Source organism: Terrapene carolina, unplaced genomic scaffold, assembly GCF_002925995.2.
Source record: "Terrapene carolina triunguis isolate 2854851 unplaced genomic scaffold, T_m_triunguis-2.0 Scaffold210, whole genome shotgun sequence".
NCBI lineage: Eukaryota > Metazoa > Chordata > Testudines > Emydidae > Terrapene > Terrapene triunguis.
Genome location: NW_020664561.1, coordinates 35,831,435 through 35,844,750, shown reverse-complemented (window position 1 = coordinate 35,844,750; position 13,316 = coordinate 35,831,435). Strand labels below are relative to the sequence as shown.

The 13,316-nt window shown below is 40.0% G+C and overlaps 1 protein-coding gene across 2 annotated transcripts in view; it reads right to left on the bottom strand.

The window, feature by feature from the left end:
* Positions 1–13,316, bottom strand: part of LOC112109873 (ecotropic viral integration site 5 protein) — a 129,792-nt gene that overhangs the window by 111,555 nt on the left and 4,921 nt on the right. Inside the window, exon 1 of one of the 2 annotated variants that reach the window (XM_024204590.1) lies at positions 1,189–1,261. The exons of the other annotated variant lie outside the window; for it this stretch is intronic. The gene's annotated coding sequence lies outside the window, so the exon portion shown is untranslated. Of the gene's footprint in view, positions 1–1,188; positions 1,262–13,316 lie in introns of those variants that run through there. 2 annotated transcript variants of the gene reach the window in all.

Genomic DNA, 13,316 nt, shown 5'->3' with positions numbered 1-13,316 from the left:
CACCCACAAAAGCAAAGCTGGCCACATTTCGGCGTGGCTCTAGGCGCTCAAAAAAGTTTCCCTACAGAAAAAAAGTGATTCAAGCTTTAATATTGCAGTCCTAGTTAGGACAATGTTAGATCATTACAAATTTCTAAGATTAACAGAGCCAAAACATCTTATGCTGTTCTTGTTATTTTAAGCCGTGTTACCTAATGAGAAAATTGTGCTAACAAGTTATTTCAATAAACATCCTTAAATATCATTGAAGAGCTCCACTTTTCCTTAATCAGGAAAAGCTAACTGAATTAGTTAGGAACACCACCATAATTCTTTAATCAACCCAATGCTCCCTGTTAAAAACTTGAGTGCATTCAAGTTTATTGGGATTTCAGTTACCTTAGTTCTAAAAGCCAATGAGTTTAGTTTAAAAATATGTTTGAATCGTCTATATTGTTCCAGGCAATGGTTACCATTAGGGGTCCACACAGGACTTGTCAGTCAGTCGTATGGTTATGATGAATCATTAACAGCTGCAAATACAATATTCCATATAAGTGATTCCTCTAATGATCACAGCAGTGCGAAGCTATCATGAATGAAAGGGTAGATGACCCATGAGATGTGGTCCACATAACGAAAAAGTTTGGGAAACCCCAGTTTGAGGAATTGGTAATTCCATGTGGAGCCATTCCCTACTGAAGTTCCTCAAATCCAGCCCCACTCAAGTCAGTTGTTACTATCAGACTACAGTTAAGTAGCCTACATGGAATAAACCAGCATTTTCAGTCCAGTCTGAACCATCCACATTAAAAAAGCTGCAGTCATAACTCACACAAATTAGCACCTTAGCCTCAAGAAAGGTCAAAACTGCAAGGTAGAGTGTCTGAGCCAACCTACTTCCCCCCCAGAAGTGCATCATCCAAGCAAACAGTACAGCACACTGACAGGACACTACGGAGAAGCCTATTCTGACAATGTCTGTATTGTAGCTCTTCTGTGGATGTGACTTCATTCTCCAAAGATGTCAGCCCCACATCTATAATAAGGGCTAAATTCTATTTTAGAAGTGTAAGTAGTAATTGTTTAAACAAAGGCTTAATAGTACTAGTCACTAATTCTGAATTGTTTTTGCACACAAACGTAAAATTCAATGTTCATTCACTGCCTTTAATTCTACCAAAATGTAAAGATATACAAGTTACTTACAGTTAAACTGAGGGGGGGAAAGTTGCTAAAGTAAAATGCAAAGCTGCCTTGCCATCTTCCTCTTTCAATTAGACTTCAAACTGCAAGAAAAGCAAATTACAATTTCTTCTGAACTACAACGTTACTATTCAGTGATCAAGTAAATTCAGTGCTTTCACAGCAGGTTAAAGTGCATGTCTAAAAATTCCAAAGTTATTTCGTGTCAGCCTCAAACCTTTTACTTGCTTTGCAAGTCAAACATTACATTAAAAGCTTTGAGATTTCAGCCACAGGAATCCTGTCTAGCCCAAAAACACAAAATCAAGTCAATATGCTAGAACTTATGAACTTCATTTTGTTGTCAGTTGGGCTAGCATTAAAAGGAATCTTGCATGTAAACAGTGATCTACTAAATGAGCATATTTCATTGCAGAAGTTCACTAGTTGCAGAAATTGCTGAACTCAAGAGTACAGTCTAGTGGTTAGAGAACTGAACTGGAAAACTGAAGACCTGCGTTCAATGCTCAACTCTTGACTGCAGCTTTGGACAAATCGCTTAACTTTGATGTACCTCAGTTTATCCTCATTTTACAGATGGCTAATGTTTCCCCAGCTTTTGTAAGACAGAGATCCTGATATGAAAGGTGAAGAGCAACAAAACTCTTACAGAACACACAAAACTAGGCAAACCAGTTTATGAAAACAGCATAATGCAGCCCATGATTTCTCCAGATTACCCTTTTTACCATCTTCCCATGCATTCTGCAGCAATTAAACACTTAGTATCTTAAGGCTCACAAGTATAAATAAATGGTATCCTTCCAGCAATTGATTTTTATTAATTTACAGTGTCTACTAACAGGACTTGCAAAGAACATTATTAGCAAAATATACAAATTAGAAAACATTGATGCTCAAAGCAGTTTAGAATTGGCAGCATAGAATTAAAATTTTATTTTAATTCCAGATTCATTTTCACAAGGATATTATTGTACTTATCAACATCAATGAAGTCAAAAATAGCTTTATCTATTTGGACCCTAGAGGCTCCACCTAGTGAAGCAGAGTTAAACTGCATTCTGTTAATACTTTATTACTTGAATCAACACCAGACACAAACAGTAGTTGAATTCATTCTCTGAACTTTAAAACTGGACCCTCTTGTAGGGCTTTGTCAGCACTAATTTTAGGTCCATATTTAGGCTTACAAAACCAAAATAGCTAATAGAATTGTAAGAATCTTCTGCACTTTTATCATGTTTCCATTTTCCCTTTTCTTCTGTGCTTTTATGTATTTATCTCATGTAATAGCCTACTTGCTATAAATGGAAACATATTCAAGGTAAGTTTTTACTGCTTACTGTTTTGCCATTTCACCTCACTGAAAACTCATTAAAGAACATCATACGTAAGAAAAGCATTTAATAACAAGACCAAGGCCTTATATATAGTTTTTAATATCTGTAGCAAAACATGAGAACAAGAACAACGATAGCATGGATGTGAACTTAAAATATTGCTTTCCCCTATGGAAGAAACAAACTAGTCAGCCCTGGAGACATGGAAAAATGGTTTCAAGTGATATTTTGGTGATCTTAGCCCAGTATGGAAATGGGTATCTGTCACAACCCATATCACACTGCCAAAGCTGTGCTTACTACTCAGGACTTAGAAATCACGCAGAAGGAACAGGCAGCGTGTAAAAGAGCATGCTAATTGCCTGCCAGATAATGGCTAGCTCACATAGTGAGGTGAGTTTTCATTCAGTAAATGTAACATGATCAGCAACAAGAAATGAGATTAAAGAGAGAAAAATCAACAAATATTCTTTTGTGGCAGCAGGACTCCAAGAAAAGGCATATACCTGGCATTTTTGGTAAGTCCTAGAGAGGGTGAGTGGAACTGCCTCACTAGTCCCATCTTTTTTTTAAGGAAAAATGGTCCGGAGGAGAAAAGTGGTTCCTTCATATATACCCTACTGTTGCCCCTCCAGGGAAACTCATTAATAGGCCTGTGGCCCATGTATGGTATGAGTGTATCCTGCAGTTTAATTCTACATTTTCCTTCAGTCATATTTCAAAGGCTATAGCCAATATATTATTCTCATCTTTTCTCTTCCTTCTTACCTGCCCTTCTTTGGACCTGCCAGTCTGAGGTTATATCTCTGGATGGCAAAGGAGCCAAAATGGGAGTCCAATGTAGAGTGGATGCAGGAAACAAGAATTGCACACTCTTCAAGTAATCCATCTAGGTAGGTTCTTATGTTGGACCTTTTGCTATGTATCTGAGCACCTAAGGTTTGAGCTCATCCTCCATCTACTCCTGGGGGAATTCTGTGCCACTGTGCAGGTGCAGAATTCATGTCTCCCACAGATTTCTTTGCTTCCCTGCAGAAAAGTGACTCTCTGACAGGGAAGCAAAGGGAAGCTGCAGGAGCAGTCACACACCACTTCCTAGCTGCACAGGTACATTGTTTCAGGCACCCGGAGCAGCCAGTGGAAAGGTAAATCACCACAGCCAGTGGCTCCTACCCTGAGCCGGGATCAGCTGCTAATTCTGGCTGGGCTGAAGGGAGAGGATGGGACTTCCTCCCCTGCAATGAGTGGCTGGGGCTGTGTCAGAACCACCCCCAGAAACCTCCCACAGCTGCAGGAAGCCCTGCTTCCTGAACCCATCACTCCTCAACTGCAGGGGGAGAGGTCACTGTATAGGGAGCTGCTCCCTCATCCACCCAACTCCCATGCATCTGGATGTCCCCCACCAAGCCTCACCCCATACACTCAGAACCCCCCTCCCCAAGACCTCCATATCTGAACCCCACCCCACAGAACCTCAACCCCTACATCTGGAGCCTCCCTGCACCCAGACCCCCTGCCTCTGGATGCCCACTCCTGCACCCAGAGCACCCCCCACTGAGCTCCCTGCACTCAAACCCCCACCCTGCCAAGCCCCACCCCACTGCACCACTCTGAGCTCCAACATCCAGACATCCACACCACTGACCCCCAACTAGCTGCACCCAGACCTCCACCCCACCAAGCCCCACTCCCCCAGCACCCAGACCCCCCTGCTGAGACCCCCCACACGCAGACCCCTCTGCTGAGCCCCAACCACCTTCACCTGAAAGCCCCTGCAGAGTCCCATTGCCTCTGCAACTGGAACCCCTCCCCCCCCCACAAGCCTCTGTGCATCCAGATCCCCCCACACCTATACCCCCCACTGAGCTGCCCGCACCCAGATTGTCCCACACAGAATCCTCTCACCCCACACCTGGATCCCCCCCATACTGAGCCCCTCCACACTTGGATCCTGCCTGCCCTCCATCTGGTACAGATGGGCAGAGCTCCAGGGTTTTTCGGGGGCAGGCCCAGGCCTTGTGCTGTGTCAGGGTCAGGTGCAGCCTCACCACTAGTCCGTGTCCCAAGGGTGGTGGGGGGGGGGGGTTAGGGAGGCTGCAGAGTGATTTTTCACCTTTGTGCAACTAGAGGCCTGTGCTCGCCACTGCCATGCTGGAGCCTCTGCATTTATTTATTGACCAATAAAACTTGCAGAATTTATAATTTTTTTGGAGCAGAATGTCCTCAGGAGTATCTATCTTAGAGATCAACCGACTCCTAGGGAACTGAAGTGTGGTTTAGAGGAAGTGTGGGTGTTCTTGAAGTAAGAGATCAGAACTAAAGGAAGGGAAATATTGGCTAGGCTACCTATCAACAGTAAATAAGTCTGAGCTTTGCTAACTGTATCACTCAGTAGGAGATAGGCTCCTTAGTTCTGAAATTCCTGCAGCTTGTTCTGGAGAAACTTGTTATCAAGACTCCAAGGGAAAGATTCTCTAAAAGTCAAAACCTGTATACTAACTTGAGTCAAATGCTGGGAATCTGTGACCTGAAGAAGATCATAGAATCAGACTTTAAGGTCAGAAGGGACCATTATGATAGTCTAGTCTGACCTCCTGCACAACGCAGGCCACAGAATCTCACCCACTCATTCCTGTATCAAACCCCTAACCTATGTCTGAGCTACTGAAGTCCTAAAATCATGGTTTAAAGACTTCAAGGGGCAGAGAATCCTCCAGCAAGTGACCCTTGCCTGACACTGCAGAGGAAGGCGAAAACCCCCGAGAGCCTCTGCCGATCTGCTCTGGAGGAAAATTCCTTCCCGACCCCAAATATGGCTAAACCCTGAGCATGTGGGCAAGACTCACCAGCCAGACACCCAGGAAAGAATTCTCTGTAGTAACTCAGATCCCACCCCATCTAACATCCCATCACAGGCCATTGGGCATATTTACTGCTAATAGTCAAAGATCAATTAATTGACAAAATTAGGCTATCCCATCATACCATCCCTTCCATAAACTTATCAAGCTTAGTCTTGAAGCCAGATACGTCTTTTGCCCCCACTGCTCCCCTTGGAAGGCTGTTCCAGAACTTCACTCCTCTGATGGTTAGAAACCTTCATCTAATTTCAAGTCTAAACTTCCTGACGGCCAGTTTATATCCATGGATATAAGATCTCTGTGTAAGCTCAAAAGCACATCTTTCACCAACAGAATATGGTCTAATGAAAGATATTACCTCACCGCTCATGTCTCAGGAATGTGCCTGTCAGGTTAAGCTGCTAAAGCACACAAGCTCACTTATATAACCTGTCATTATGTGACTTTATTGCTGGATTTGAGCCTCATTTTATGTCTAATATTGAGAGGGAAGATTTGCTGAATACCATGAGGCAGCAGGAGATGGCTATTTGAGATCTTACCCAAATTGGAGGAATGTATGGTTTTTACCCACCCTAACAAGGTGTTCAGAAGCTCTCCTACAGAATGCTATGCATCCCCCTACTTTCAGAAGCAAGACTCATTCAAAAAAATGTGAACAGATCCTGCCAAGCCCCGCAAGATCTCCAAAGGCAGAAGTATCAAGATGGGGGTAGTAGGGCACATATGGGAACAGTGAGGTCCTAATTTAAGCTTGAGAATAGGTTCAAACTGGTTTACTTTAACTGAACTTGTCTGCCCACCTCCAATTCAGAGGACTTGGGAAAAATCAGAAACCTATGTTCCTTTATTTAAAGATCAGCTTTAAGAAACCAAATCTGCTTCAATATCAGTGTTTGGGTAGCACCTTTCATACAAACAGATATGCTAAATGGAGTTTTGAAGGCTTTTAAACACCTATATGCATGTATCATACAGATTGCAAGAGAGCATAGAGGATGCTCTCTTGCAGTGAAGGCATAAATTATTGCTGCTTCAGTTTATATACACAGCATTATTATAAAGATGAATAAATGTACCTCACAGGATGTTGTAGGGACTGATTAGTTTGTCAAAGGCTTTGAACGGCTTTAAAAATGCCAAATATTGCAATTCCTCCAAATATAAATGTAGACAGAACCAGGTTGATCTTAAGGAAAAGTACAGCTAATATGATCACTATAGAGAGACAGTCTTGCAATGCCACTGAGTAATATTTCCCATGCAAACAAACATCAAAAACATCTTGGCTTGGAATGATGTACTGCAACTGCCTGAATGAAGAACAAGAGGAAAGATGTAATCAGCTTTTTGGGGGAAGACAAAGTTAAGTAGTTGGGAGGAGATCAGTCTCATCCACTTAAAGTCAAAAGAAAATAAAGCCAAGATTACATCAATACAGTCCAAAGATCCAAACTGGGGGCAAGAAGAATCCTAATTTTACTCCAATAGTTATGGAATTCTCCACTTCTACAACCATTCATAAATACCATTTAAAGGAAAGTTTAGCCCTTGATAATCCTGTTCCTGCCATTTCCTATCGCCCTACCTTCAATTAAAAATTAAACAAAATCCCAAAGCATGCAATAAAACTGTCAGTTTGTCACTTTATTTGTCTGCCAAAAGGGAGAGATCATCCCTTCCACTGTTTCTGTCTTAGATTGTATGCCCCTCCCCTTGTATTTGTGTTTATCCTAATTCTGGTCTTTGCACACTTGTACTATAAATGTTTTATAAATTTGCTGAAGTTATTAGAACTTTGGCAAAAAATAAGAACAGAAGCCAATTATTTTTAAACTAGATTAGAGAGTCAGGTTGGAGTGGTGTTAAGTATACTTCAGTTTTTATGACAGAGCAAGACTTCCAGTTTCATCCCCTTCTCACCCCACCTTAACAGATATGGTAACTAGGCTCAGAGAAGGCACACAACAATCACTTTTCCGGCAAAGCTGGGAGTAAAACCCAGGTCTCTACCTTGACAGAATCAAGTCTCATCCACTTAGCCATACTGTTCCCAGAAAGATTAGGCTTTGCTATCCTTTAAAAAAAGGGAGATACTTCTGCGTAGCCTCCACTATAAAGAACTGAGACACAGATTAATGGCAGTCTTGTATTAAATATATTAAGAACATAAGAACATATTCCCATAGCATCAAAGTTCCCTAGTCATGGACCAGGATCCCTTTGTGTAGGTAGTGTCCAAACAGAAAAACAACAACATATAGTCCCCCTTAAAATAAAAGGAAACACCCATTTTAGGTGTCCTTTAACAGACCCTAATTCCCACACACCAGATCCACCACTTTCATTGCAAGACTCAGACCTCATACTTACCTATGGGAAAACACACCATACACATGTCTAACAGACATGTATGTTGATGCTGCTGAAGTCAGAGTTAAGGTTTTGCAATCTAGTATAAGCATAAGGAAAGTGTCATATGTACATCTCTACCTGGATATAACACTGTCCTCAGGAGCAAAAAAAAAAAATCTTACCGCGTTATAGGTGAAACCGTGTTATATCGAACTTGCTTTGATCCACCGGAGTGCACGGCCCCACCCCCCCCAGAGTGCTGCTTTACCGTGTTATATCGGGTCGCGTTATATCTGGGTAGAGGTGTATTGTATTGTTACTGTTTGTAACAAAGGTGAATGAGACTTTATAGAAGGGCAGAGTCTGCCAGTGAAAGTGATGAATGTGATGTATGGGAATTAAGGTATGTTAAAGGATGATAAAATAGAGGAAATGTCCAGTTAAGGTAAGGATTTGTATGGGTAGACACCCACCCAAACAACCATAACTAGTTTTAATGAACTTTCTTTTAAAGGAAATGTATATTTCCCCAGTATCTGAAAACTGCTGTCTTCCTCAGTATGAAATCCTTTCAGTCAGTTTAAAGATGGCTTTAAAAGTCCTGATGTTAGTAGGTCATGTTACCAAGTTTGAGCTTTTTGGAAGTCTGATACCAGAGTGATGGATGTGATATTACAATGTCTGCAGAATACAATTTGCTTTTCACTAATGAGATGCAGTAACAAGGTTTTCATAGTAATCATTTAATGTGATTGTCTCTATATTACAATTCCATATAATCATCAGCCACTGTTACAAAAGAAACTGAGGAATTACTAGCATAGTATATCAGCTATTGGTGTGACATATCCACATGCTTTTTTAGTTCATAAAACAATTCCTGTTCTGAGTGTTCTCATCAACTACTACAAAATTCTGTATATATTTAACCAGGATGTAAAAGATATATTATAACCACCACTATGCATCATGTGTATCTGCAAATAAGTTATACTGGGTAATGTGTGTTTTAATTTATATCAGCTCAAGTTATATAATACCATCGGTTAATTGCAATTGTTTTATTACACATATAATGTAGGGTGTTGAGTTGAGGTTCTTTTAGTTTCTAATAAAGGAATCTAGAGAGGTAACAGCATAGTGAAGGTTTAAGTAAAGAGGAATACTAAAGGGAGACCAACACCTCAGATTACATACGATTACATGAAAGTTTTTTCCATTAACATTTCTGGATTGTGTATTATTCTTTACATAAAATCCAGAGAACTGCTTATGGCTGCACTTAACAAGTTGGCCATATTTTCACATTTGTTAAACAGAGGGTATTCATTTAACAGGTTTATTCTTAGATATTCCTAATTGTATGTGTACCAGGAAATGCTTTTAAGTTAATCAAGTCCCCATTTCACTGAATTGGGAAATTTTTATGTGTTTTAGCAATTAAACAGCATTATTGAATAGCATCTTAACTACTTTACAAATACTGTCAGCTGCTCAGATCACATTTCATTTTAAGGTGAACAGCAAGACATTTAAAACTACTACAACAAATACTGTATGCTCTGTAGTCTTCCTCTCAACCTTAAGAAAAACAAACAAAGTAATAGTTCCTCAGTGGTGCATTTAAGGAATTTAGCTAAATTCTCATAACATTTCCCTTTTATAGACTTAGGTAAATTCTTAAATATTTTGAGCTAAAGTTCTCCACAACCAGAAAGACAGCTGCCCTGCACTGCAGTGGCCCCACTTTGCAGCCTGATACAAGAAGGTAGACGGAATTGTGAAGAGAAGTTTAGAGGCCACAATGACATAAATGGAAACTCTACACTACGCCCTTTGATTCTTTGAACTGGTAGACCTCAATCCTGAAAACACTTGTGCTCAACTTTACTCCTGTGAGTGAGTCTATTTGAAGGTGTTGGGTCTTTCTGAGGTAGAGGATGTGGGAAGAATAAGTCTATCAGTGATGACCAATGACAGTTCTGTAAAATCTGATTAAAGAAACAGATTGCAAGACACTGCAGTGCTACTGAATACAATAAAATCTTACTTGAATTTCTGGGGGAAATGACTAAAGTCTTATCAGTTTCCAAAGACTTATCATATAAATCAGAGGGGAGGACTTTCAATCTTTACCACTAACAGATATTTACAAAAATATAGTCTCTTCCCACTTTTCACTCAACCACTAACTTCCACAATGCTGCTTCTAGTCAATTTATTTTTGGGACGGACACAAGAATAGCTACTAAGGAAATCAAGAATGCAGCAAGACATTGTCAAAAAGTCGTAGCAAGACTTACTTATAAGCCTTAATTGTGTACTGTACAAATGGGAAAATACCACCAAATCACACATGTTGATGTTCTAAGAAAGCGTCATTAAACCAGAATTAAGATGGAGCATAACAGTAATTTGAGGGTGAAAATTCTTATCAAAACAAGCATTAGTAAACCAGGAATTCTGCTGATAAGTTTAAAAAAACCCTCAAAGGTTTGGCAATATGGAAACACCGTTAAAGCATCCAAACAGCTTAGTTTTACTTATAAACTGTTAATAATTACAGGGAAACTGAATCTTTACAATACTTAGTCTACATATCACAATCCATAGGCTGAAATCAAAACTCTTACTACCCTACTGCTAAAGTGTATATGTTTCTACTTCAAAAGGTAGTAGAATTCACTCTACTATCTAGTGGAAAGCCAGTTTATTCACCAAGAGCAGCGCCGATTTCAAATATAGGTTATGCATCAGTAGCCTGACCACAGTGCAGGTTGATGTATGTTCACACCTTTGGTCTTTTTGTAATGCACTAGAATTTAAATGTTACCTGTTACTACATTTACAATATTCATGACCTATCTCCACAAGCATTTACAGTACACTTATTAGGAGAAAATGCCTGCTTTGAGGTTAGTACAACACCTGTGTTACTGTATGAAAAATCTTACTCTGGTCCCACTGAAGTCCATGACCAAGTTCCCATAAATTCAAATAGGAGCAGAGCACCTAATGAAGGAAATTAATGTTTTGGCCATTTGACTAAGTGAACAATGAAGATTGTGGCTTCATTAAAAACCAGAGGCCTACTCATATTCCAACAACACTTATAAAAATGAATGATATTTCAGAGTCATTTGGCCAGTGCATTTTGTGTACTCATTTTGGAATAAGAATTTATTCCATCTATTCTAGGAATCTACAAAAAGAGTCATTAGTGGAGAATAGCAAGAAAGATCTCAGGGAGACAATAAAGCTGATTTATGCTACTTTTGGCATAGAGTTGACAAAAGTTACTTAAGCAAAGCCCCAATATCCAGTCCACATAGCCTACAAATTCTCCAATACAAAACTAAATTTGCGTAATCTATAGGAAACTGCCAAAAAAAGACTGCTGTATCTTATTTGTTTTCCAGAGCTAAAAAAAGGATCATGGCTTCCCACATTCCTAAAACTAAAGTAACATGAGGAAGAACATTAGAACTATTTTTTTTTTAAGTCAAATTTGCAAAATTCAAAATTAAAGTTAATTCTGGATTTCCATTCCTCAGAGTACTCTTATTCAAGTCCCCTCGTAGCCCTATCATTCTCTATATATCCTCCAGGGAAAGTAGATGTCTAACAAGCAACACAACTTGAACACCATCACGCATTAAATTCAATATGTTTTACTAACAAAGATCATATTAAGCTACTTCTGCCATGCCACCTTACCAAATAAAAGATACAAGAGCCTTTCCACAACCTGAGACAATAGCAATCCATTTTTAGAAGACTTATCCCTATACACTGAAGAAAAATTATGCAGCAAGTATAATTACATTCAGCTGGTATTTATGCTATGCTATTTTAGAACACTTAGAATAACTGATCAAACATCTATTAGGACATTGCCAAATGAGTATCAAATTATCACCCTGATTCACACACTGCCATCAGACATTGTCAGTAGGCCATATTAAAAATACTCAGGAGTCTTAAAAATTCATATGAATTTAAACTCTGGTCATTTCATTTTAGACTCACTAGCAGATCTTGTGGTAGAGTCCATTGTATTTAACCATTATCAAAATACTTCCATTCACTTTTCTGAAAATTCCACTGTGCAAATAAGATACAGGCAACAAAAAGATTAGATGAGAAAAATACAGGTTTTAAGAAGGAAAGCTATCAGAGATGGCTCATGTGCACTGGGCAAGCAGAAATGTTCACAACTTATGTGATGTCTTGATTGCTTTCCAAATTAAAACCAGTTTGCACAGATTGGGAACTATTACATAGATTAAATAACTTCACTGGAATCAGTCTGTGGCAGAGCCAGAAACAGTATGCAGAATGGAATTGCTTCCTAGTCTGATGCCTTAACCACAAAAGTATCCCCAGTGGAAAGGACTATAACAAGAGATCACACAAAGTGGTTAGATTTTAAAGAGGAATGAATAGTCAACATTTGCAGCTATGCAAACCAAAATAATATAAGGGTATTCAAACCTGATTAGGAACATAACATGATCAGCTGCAAGGACCAGGAAGAAACACCCCCCTTTTATATGGAGGCTAGGCACAAGAAGATAGGCACTTCATAAGATCCCCTCTGAAATATCAGGTAGAGGCCACTGCTAAAGAACCTCTGTGTGAGCAAACTGTCTGTTCCAGTATAGTATTTGTTAAGTTTTTCTGGATGGAACACTTCAAAAACACTTAAGTATTTAGGCAGTTTATACAAGCTGGACATCCAAGTAACGTCATGGCTCAAACACATTGACAGAAAATTTTACAGTGAGGCTGTAACTTACATGAGAGCAGGTTTAGACAGGAGGAAAAAAAATTTCCTCACAATATCAGCTTGACACTGGAACCAATGCTGAGAGCAGCGACTGAAACATCAAGGAAAACATTTTAAAGACATTAGGTAACAATTATATAAGTAATTACCTGGGCTAAACATTGGACTTCACCTAAAATGTCCCTTCTCCCTTCCAGTTCTAGCTTCTGGAAATGAAATTGTATTTCATATGCATATGTAATACAGACACCAGACAGCATGGATTTATCAAGAACAAGTAGTGTCAAACCAACCTGATCGCTTTCTTTGACAAGGTAACAAGCCTTATGGATAAAGGGAAAGCAGTAGATGTGGTATATCTTGACTTTAGTAAGGCTTTTGATACGGTCTCGCATGACCTTCTCATAAACAAACTAGGGAAATACAACCTAGATGGAGCTACTATAAGGTGAGTGCATAACTGGTTGGAAAATCGTTCCCAGAGAGTAGTTATCAGTGGTTCACAGTCATGCTGGAAGGGCATAACGAGTGGGGTCCTGCAGGGATCAGTTCTGGGTCCAGTTCTGTTCAATGTCTTAATCAATGATTTAGATAATGGCATAGAGCAGTGCTTCTCAAAGCCAGTCCGCCACCTGTGCAGGGAAAGCCCCTGACGGTCCGGTCTGGTTTGTTTATCTGCCGCGTCTGCAGGTTCGGCCGATCGCGGCTCCCACTGGCAGTAGTTTGCCGCTCCAGGCCAATGGGGGCTGCGGGAAGTGGCGGCCAGCACATCCCTCGGCCCGCGCC